A 7,727-nucleotide genomic window follows, 5' to 3' on the forward strand; every position below is an offset into this window, starting at 1 on the left:
AGATTTGAAGTTTTTTTTTATACCCAAGTGTAATTTAATTCTTCAAAAGTGCGCAGAAAGCTGCTGAAGCAATTGATCAGTATGTTACTGAATTAAGAAAGTGTAGTAGAACATGTGAGTTTGGATTGCTCACGGAATCTCTGATTAAAGATAGGATTGTTTGTGGCATTTGAGATAATGCTCTGAGAGAAAGGCTGTAGAGAGAGCAAGATTTAAATTTTAAAAAAGCTTTGGCATTTCATAAAGCTTCTGAGACAGTGATGTTGCAGGCTGAAGAGCTTTTTGTTGAAAATTGCAATGTAAACACTGTAAAAAAGCGCAAATATATCAAGAAATATAATAATATGTCGACAAACCTGACAGAGAGCAAGATGGCATTTGAAAGAAAAAAAGTCATGTGATCGCTGTGCATGGGAACATCATCCAAATCAATGTGCCACATATTTCAAAATTTGCAATGGCTGTGGTAAGAGTAATCATTTTTCACGCTGTTGTAAAAGTAGAAAGAAGGAAAATGAAATGAAACAAGTAAATGCTGTGCTTGAAGATGAACGTGAGGAATTTTATATAAATGTTCTTTGTGAAAATAAAATAAGAATGACTGGACTATTCCATTGCAAGTGAATCAAAACAATATTCTGTTTAAACTTACTGCTGGAACGCAAGTAAATGTTCTTGCAGAATCTGAGTTTAATGCTTTAAAGGCAAGACCAACGTTACCTCAGATGAATATAAAAGTGACTGGGTATTCAGGTGCAGAGATTCCAGTTAAAGGAACATGCGTAGCAAAGGTAACACACAAAAATATTGTGCACACGCTTTCATTTGTGGCCATGCCACAAAATGTACTGTCAATTCTGGGTTTATCTGCCAGTGAAAGACTTAATTTGGTGAAAAGAGTTTTGGTCTTGGATGGTGACACAGAGCTGAAGCTACAAAATGTTATATTATAGTCGGCAGAAGGTGATGTAACTCGACTGCAGGTCCAGCTCACGGAGGCAAATGCTGACATGGTGAATATAAAAGCAGTAGCTGCAGTGTTTGAGATGACCAACCAGGAGGTAATCGATGATATGAAAAAGCAATGTCAGGAGGAGGTTGCTTCAATGCAAGCAATAATGAAAGAGACTCTGAGAGAATATGAGATTCAGTTTCATCACCATCCAGAGTAAGACCATTCACAGTGGGGCACAGTATAAGGAAGAAATGAAAGCACGTGAAGGAATTGAGAAGTTTTATTGAACTGATGAAGTCTCAGCATAAAAAAGAGATTACACGGTTAATGAATGAATTAGATGATGAAAAGAAGATTCGTATTTCATTACAAGCGGAAGTGGGATGTAAATTAACTGATCGAAGGAAACGTTTATCTGAAGGACAAGGAGACAAAGTGAGGAAACAAGATAAAATGAACACATGGACACAGACCAGATCACACATGGTCCAAACAAAGGAGGGAGCAGTGTTAAGAAGAAATCACAGAGACCTTAAGAAAGAGCCAACTTCAGTTCTTCAGTTATCTGATAGAGATGTGTTTTGTTTAACGTTTTTAATTGTCTTTTCTTATTAAGAAAAGGAAGATATGGTGATATCATGTGCAATGATGTGCCACTACATGATTGGACAGAGCAGTGAGCATGTGCAGGATTGCTGGAATGTTCCAGCACATGGCTGGGTTAAGATGTGCTTGTTTGTTACTGTAAATAAAAGTTATCTAATTCTTCCAGAATATGATTCTTCATTGTTAACCCATGGTACATTTAAACAGAAGTAACATTACAAAAGTAATCTAAGTTAATTACAAATATAAAAAACAAAATAATTGATTGCATAAATATTCACTTCTTCGATTCTCTATCAGCTTTACATGTCTGGACACTGCAATTTTTCCCCATTCTTCCTTACAAAGCTGCTTAAGCACTGTCAGATTGCATGGGGATTGCTAGTGACAGCCCTTTCCATGCCCAACAAAAATAATCAATTGGATTGAACTTTGAACTCTGACTTGGCTGCTTCAGGACATTATCTTTGTTGTTTTAAGCCATTCCTGTGTAGCTTTGGCTTTATGCTTGGGGTCATTGTCTTGCTGGAAAACAAATCTTCTCCAAAGTCGTAGCTCTCTTGCAGTCTACATTAGGTTTTCCTCCAACATTTCCCTGTGTTTTGCTGCATTCATTTTACCCTCTACCTTCACAAGTATTCCAGGGCCTGCTGCAGTGAAACATCCCCACAGCATGATGCAGCCACCACATTTCATGGTAAGATGTTGTGTTTTAGATGATGTGCAATGTTTGGTTTACCCCAAACATAGTGCTTAGTCTGATGGCCAAAAAGCACAATTTGGTTTCGTCAGACCATAGAACCTTCCTCTAGCTGACTTCAGCATTTCCCACATGACTTCTGGCAAACTTTAGCCAAGCTTTCTTGCAAGTTTTTTTTCAACTTGCTTTCTCTTTGCCACTCTCCCATAAAGCTGTGACTGGTGAGAACACAGGCAACAGTTGTTGTGTGCACAATCTATCTCAACTCAGCCACTGAAGTTTGTAACTCCTTCAGGTTTATCATAGGTCTCTTGGTGGCCACCCTCATGAGTCCTTTTCTTGCAAGGTCACTCAGATTTGAGGATGACCTGATCTAGGCAGATTTACAGCTGTGACATATGCTTTCCATTTCTTAATGATTGACTTAACTGTACTCAAAAGGATATTCAGTGATGTTCTTGTATCCATTGCCTGACCTGTATTTTTCAATAATCTTTTCACCTAGTTACTTAGAATGTTCTTTTGTCTGTATGGTGTAGTTTTTCCCAGGATATTGACTCACCAGCAGTTAAACATTCCAGGTACTGGTGTATTTTTACTACAATCAACTGAAAGACCTTGACTAACCACAGGTCTCCAAAAATAGGTCTCCATTTAACTAATCATGTGACTTCTAAAACTAATTGGCTGCATCTGTGATGATTTGGTCTGTCATATTAAGGGGGGGGGGTGTATACTTAAGCAAACAATTATTTTCTGTTTAATATTTGTAAATAACTTAGATCACTTTGTAGGGATCTGTTTTCACTTTGACACAAAAGAGTCAATTTCTGTTGATCAATGTCAAAAAAGCCAAATTAAATCCACTATGAGTTAATATTGTAAAATAATAAAACATGAAAACTTCCAAGAGGGGTGAATACTTTTTATATGCACTGTATATGAACTTTGATTACAAATTAATTTTGTACTTTGAAACTATTCAAAATGTGATTGATGCGTCATCACTTCCCAGATAGAATCTACAGTGTGATGTTAAAGGTGCTTTTTTTTGTTTGCGATGTTAAATAGAGAAACAGAGATCAGCATTCTCTTTCTGTTACAGCATTCAATGCTATTATTCTGAAGAAGAACAGTGATGTCAAAATGCTATATCTCTTACCTAACACAAAGTTTCAATCATGGCTATGTTTTTATCCATTGGAGCTTGATATATCCAAACTGATGGCAGTGTTTCTGATATCAAATTTGAGAATAAACTTGCACAATAATCTATTGGACATAAATTTACTCAGGATCATGTGGCAGCATCATAATATTGTAGATTTTTGTCACCTGAGCTACCTCCATTCCTCAAATTCTGACCTTATTGGACATTTCTCAATTTATTCCAACTCTATTACTGGCCGTGTCTTTAGCAACCTGGGTACAAGCTCTGGAATTCCTGCACTATGCCTCTATCACTACTTCTGTCTGTCTCTCTCCTTCTTTAAGGCACTCTTCAAATTTTATCTCCATTGTCTCTTAAAGCAAAGATAGCTTGGTATGGCAACTGCATTCCCCTTGACCATAAGAAACTGCAGGGAGTAGTGGATATTGAAACAAGTATCCCCTCTATGGGCTCTGCCTTCTCACTGCCTCAGAGAAGCAGCCAGCATAATCAAAGACCTCTCCATCCTGAATGTTCTCTCTTCTCTCATCAGCCATAAGATACGAAAGACAGAAAGCACTACAAACCAGACTCATAATAACTTCTAACCCACTGTTGTAAGACTATCCCCTAGTTTGAAAAGATCACTCTTAACCTCACAATCTACATTGGTATGATCTCACACCTTTTTGTCTGCCTGCACTGCACTTTCCCTGTAGCTGTTGCATTTTATTCTGAATTGTGCTATTGATTTACCTTGTCCTATCTCAATGCACAGTGTAATGACTTGTATGATTTTCAGTACGTGGATGTTGTCCAGGTTTGTTTTTGCTTTCATACTGTATTCAGTACTGTATTTGTCACTGAAGAGTGGAAGGCGAATTTGTGAATCTGGGGAGAGCAAAGGGTGCTTGGAATGACGAGGGGGAAGCACTGTGGAAGGGGTGTCGGAACAGAGGTGGGGGGCGGAACACGGATGCAGACATACCCTGCTTTGAAACACCGAACAAGGTCATTTGGTTCCTATTAAATGGTTCATTGATCATTACAGAATGTCTCTCAAGTGCTTTCTACCTCCCACTCAGACTTTTACACATTACCGCACACTACAGCTCAATACATGTGACAATAAAAAAAACATTTCCAATTCCAGTACCTCCAGAAATCTATCCTGAGAATGTGTCAAATGTTTGCTAATTCTCCGATGAAGAACTTTGTTCTTCAAAGTTGCCGTGTAAATACAGATTAACAATGTTTGAATGTGCAGATCAAGGAGGCAAATGAATAGGAATGCAGGTATTTGAATGAAAGTTACACCAATTCAACTTCAAAACAGTTAATAGATTGATTGGAATAACACATCTCATTATCATGTTTGTTTTTTTAAAACACTTTTTTTTACACAACAACAAATCATACATATCATTATGGCAACTGCGGTAAAGGCAAAATTCACGGGGAGTCCAGGTGCTTTGAAACTATGAAAAAATATGGCAGTTTATCAAAAACTTCTTGAGGTGTTTAATGATTCCCTTTTCTTAGAAGTATAGACTAATTCATTTCCTTTCAAAAGGCTCTGATAAACCTTCCTGGAAAAGCAATGTTTATTAGTGTTGATTGAACAGCAGCACCTCCTGCAGATTTTTTAGAAGTTTTTTTGTCACACAGAGTTTCTGCTTATGGTAGATGTTCTCAGTGAATGCATATATTGCCCATAACGACATGTGGTAGCAATTATCTGTCTATGTGAGGAAAGGTTAGAAATTAAATTACTGCAGAAACTGACTCCTACAGTGAGTATAATTGAGTGTCTTTGTGACCTCCTTCATCTCCACTATTTAAAACAAGCTAAATAATAACAGTGCTGTGCTAGAAAGAGCCTTGAATGTATGTAGATTCGGTGGAACATTTTCTCTTGGCTGCCAGTTTTCTCTTTGCTGGTATATTAAATTTGGCTCTGCCTTGGGGATTCCAGACCATGTTCAGTCAGGGAACAGGTATTAGAGAAAGGTGCAAGGGTTGATTAAGACTTTATGAGAAGATGCATGCAGTTACCAAGGGAATAAACAATCCTCAGGTTGTGTAGGTAGCAGAGACTCGGGCTGTTGACTGAATAAATGGGTCAGGGAAAGTCAACAAAGGTGGACAAAAATAAATGATTAGTAAAACCTCTCCCGGTCCCGCTGGAAATCCTATTAGTGAACACTCTGCACTATTTAACAAGCCAGCCCAGAAGCAAAACAACTTGACTGTATTTGATAGCCCAAATCTATGCTGTGTGGCTAACATTAGTCATGTCATGTCATGCAGTAACATCAAATCAATCTTTTGCTGGTCAAGGATAACATCTCTCTTGATGCAAATAAAGTAGAAACTCTGCTACTGAGTTAATCTCTGATAGGTTTCCGTGACTTTAGAAACAAGGCAGAATTTATTAACACAAGAAGATTTGCAGATGTTTAAAATCCAAGCAACATACACAAAAAACTGGAGGAACTCAGCAGGCCAGTCAGCATCTGTAGAAAAGAGTACAGTTGACATTTTGGTCCGAGGCCCTTCAGCGGGACTGCGAACATTTTTCCAGTCCTGATGAGAGGTCTCACCCCAAAACATCGACTGTTTTCTCTTTTCCATAGATACTACTTGGCCTGCTGAGTTCCTCCAGCATTGTGTGTGTGTTGCTCAGAGTTTGTTAATCTGCCCTTGATTGCAAGCATGAAATGGGAAAGGCCGTGGCGTCCAAATGTATTTTTTATCTGAAATTTGGTCCCATTTAATTGAGCACCACTGACAAGTTTTGGTCCCATGAGCCACCCTCACCATTCACAATGAACATAGCTGATCTTCTGATCTATGGTGGAAAATTCCTCTCTCCTGCAAAGATGCTGCTCGACCTGCTGAGTTCCTCCTGTAGATTGTTTAGTGCTCCAGATCTAGCATCTGCAGGATCTGGTGCTTCCATGGCCGATCTACGCTGCCTCAACTCTTCCTCCGTATCCATTTCTCATTATCTATTACTCCTCGATCTTTCAGATACTTATCTACTTGACTGTCTTTGAATGAGACGAGGAGTGAGTGTTTGTTGAGCTGCTGCTGGCGAAAGTGAGATGGACAGCAAGCCTGCACAACATCCAGGTACAGTGTATGCTTAAGTGGAAATATGACTGATTGCATCACAGACTGGTCCTGCAATTTGCTGCTGCAGAGAGCGCTGCACCCAGGCCAATACCTAGTGAGCACATTCCTCCCCATTCTTGGCAGTGTCTCCATCAGATGCTGCCTTAAGGAGAACCAAAGATCAATCATCAAATGTCTCCACCATCTAGGACATGCTGTCATCTTGCAGCTTCATTTTGGAGTTGGTACAGAATCCCAAAGTCCCACACCACCAGGTTCAAGAACAGCTACTTCTCTTCTACCATTTGCTTCTTGAACCAATTGGCAAAACGCTGATCACTACCTTAGCAGACCAACACTATGACTTGGCCCTACAATAAACTTTCATTTTTTTGTTCTAATTTTGTTCTCTCTTGCATAATTTTGTATAATCTAAACTTAAGCTTTTGTCTTGTGTTGTGTGCCTGTGATGCTGCTGCAAGAAGTTTTCCATTGCAATTGTGCCTATGACAATAAGCTCAACTTTGGCTTTGAACTTTGACTTTAAGTCAGTGACCACCATGTACAACACATGCCAGGCAATTACCCTTCCTACACAAGAGAATCCAGCCACCTTCTTTTGAAATCCAGTGATGCCACAATATTGATGGTAAAAACAGTAAGGACTGAAGGACACAGTTTTAAGTGGCGTGCAGGAATAGAGAGACTGGAATACAGGGGCATAATTGTCTGGAATGGTGAGAATATAGCTGAATGTCATAGTGCATTGCTGAACTTCAGACTTCACCCTAGGACTTACCTCTCATAGGTTTGGGCTTTGCCAATCATGGGTATAAACTACAGCCTTCAACTTTCTGATTCGGATGGACCTCCAATCCCAGTGATCTGGGCCCTCACGACTCCTTCAGGCCCTCATGATTCTTTCGAGCCTCTACCTTCAAGCTTCTACTTGACTTCCAACTTCAGCTTTTCCCTCTGGATTTCGCTGGGACTAACATTTAGGCCTCCAGGTTATACAAGTTACATTAACTATGTTATTAGTTCATGTGTTGAGGATCATGTTCAAGATTGCCGACCTTAAACTTGTGTGAGAACCGACTGCATTTCCCTTCTTTTTGCGTTATCACGTTGAAGTCCATAGAACTGAATGTGCCAAGTGTGATTAGTGACAGATGTTCTCGTGCCAGGTTGGTGCCGAA

Source organism: Hypanus sabinus, chromosome 5, assembly GCF_030144855.1.
Source record: "Hypanus sabinus isolate sHypSab1 chromosome 5, sHypSab1.hap1, whole genome shotgun sequence".
Taxonomy (NCBI): domain Eukaryota; kingdom Metazoa; phylum Chordata; class Chondrichthyes; order Myliobatiformes; family Dasyatidae; genus Hypanus; species Hypanus sabinus.